The sequence below is a fragment of the Mus caroli genome, chromosome 13 (genome assembly GCF_900094665.2).
Source record: "Mus caroli chromosome 13, CAROLI_EIJ_v1.1, whole genome shotgun sequence".
Lineage (NCBI taxonomy): Eukaryota > Metazoa > Chordata > Mammalia > Rodentia > Muridae > Mus > Mus caroli.
The window spans coordinates 47,920,328-47,922,639 of record NC_034582.1 but is presented as its reverse complement, the minus strand read 5'-3'; positions in this window follow the sequence as shown (position 1 = coordinate 47,922,639).

Genomic DNA, 2,312 nt, shown 5'->3' with positions numbered 1-2,312 from the left:
CTCTCTCTCTCTCTCTCTCTCTCTCTCTCTCTCTCTCTCTCTCTCTCTCTCTCTCTCTCTCTCTCTCTCACACACACACACACACACACACACACGGACATGCATGCACACACATGCTTCCATGTACACGCTCTTAAACTTTCTGGCTTCATCTTCTTTGTAGCAAGTCTCTTAGGCAAGACCTGGACCACAGAGATGTTAGCTTTGGACATGACTTTCTGGGACATTCAGGATGCACTTGTCCTCTGGCTGGGGAAACCTCTAACACCACCTGTCCCTCTGAGTGGTGATTATGGTGTCACCTGTAGGACCTTGTGGAGTTTATACTTCCACTGCCCATCAGGAGTGACATATAAAACCAACCAATGGATGTGTGCACGGTGATGTGTAGGCAGGCCACAATGAGTTTGTCCTGTGACAGAAGTGTGAGACCAGTGACCCCAGCCACCTTATCCCTTCCTTGGGTCTGTGGCCCATAGTGGGTACTGTAGTGCCATAAACAAGAAGCAACCTGCCCTGCTGGATGCTGGACATAAATTGGTAGGTCCAGCCGTAGTGTTGTCTTACCTCCTTGAAGGCGGAGGAGGCATCTTATTGACCAGCAAGGAGGAGATGAGGAAAGGCCTTGGAGTAGGGGAATGTGGAGTTTCGGTGTCACAGTGAGGAGTGGCATGTGTGTGTGTGTGTGTGTGTGTGTGTGTGTGTGTGTGCTGTGATTCTGTGTGTGTATGGTACATGGAATATGAACATATGAGCATGTCTGAGATGTCTGTGTGCAACATGCATGTGAGTGGGTGTGAGAGTATGCAGTGTATGAGTGCATGTATGTGGGCATGGTTTTCAGAGATGTGGGTGTGTATGTGTGTGAGTATGATGTGTATATGATGTGTATTTGTATGTGGATGAGTATGTGTTTGTGTATGATGTGGGTATGTATAATGTATACATGTGTATATGATGTGTTCATGTATGTAAATGATGAGTATGGTATGTATGTGTATGATGGATATGTGTGTGTATGTGTGTATGTGATGTGTATGTGTGTGTATGATGTGTATATATGATGTGTATATGTGTGAGTTGTATGTATATGTGTATGATGTGTATGTGTGTGTTGGCTTTGTCTCATCAGACCTGAGCCTTGGCCCTCATGTAAGGCCAGGTTCTCCTGTGGCTCTGATACTGTGACCTCTGAGGCACAGGCCCCTCAAAGGCCTGGGGAGGAAGGTGTGTCTTGTTACAGGGAGCTGAGCTGCTGGTTCTGTGGAACAGATGTGTCAACTCCAACAGGAAGCAGAGGAAAGGGACAAGAAGAAGACACAGCTTGACAACAAGCAAGACACACCTGCCTTGCACTTGGGTGTGCACAGGCTGGACCTTCAGCCTCCATTCGATGACACCAGTGGCCCATCCAGATTACCAACTCAGAAGCCTTGCCTATACCTATTTTCATATGCTGCTGCCTACATACTCACATGCCAGCCACACGCACATGAAGACACTCACAGGTACACTCTCTCATAATCTACCCCCACACACACACCCACTCACTCACAGCCATGACTATACCCTGTAGACACACACAGCTCACATGTGCACATACACATCACAGGCAGTCACAGCACTGACAGGTCCACTCACTACATGCACATACATCAGGTATACACACATACCCACAGCCACACGGCACATATACTCACAACAGTGGCACTCTACACCTGCAAACAGGGCATGTGTTCCTATAGACATGAACGCACATCTCCGTCAGCACGCTCTGCTTCTGTGACCTGGGCCTGAGGTTTGAGAATGTCTCCAACTTGGCCAGACTTCAATGGGACAGCACTTTCCAGTCTGAGGAGCAGGCAGTGAAGTGGGGACCAAGGGTAACATCCCAGGGGCTGCATGATAAATAGAACCTGGTCACCCTGTGGAGAATTCTGCCTTTAGAGACATAGGCCTGTGTATGTATATGATGTATATGAGATCATAGCCTTGAATCATTTGGCCATGGTCCCTCTCCTCAGGGGCCATTTCCATACCCCACCCTCACCCCCATTCCCAGCCGTAGGATCCTTAACTGTTTTCTCCACAAGTGTCCGCTGTTTCTGAAAGTCCTGACCACCAGACTGGAGGCAGTCACCCAGTGGCTATGTCACTAGGCTGCCTTTGAACCTCATTGGAGGTCTCTCTTTAACTTGCCATTCTGTAGGACTTGTGTCCTATTCTTGAATGTTCTGGCCCTCAATGTCTGCAGCACTGTCCTGGGCCATTGCGTCTGTGTGGGAAAGTGGATTACCAGTGACATCCTCAGA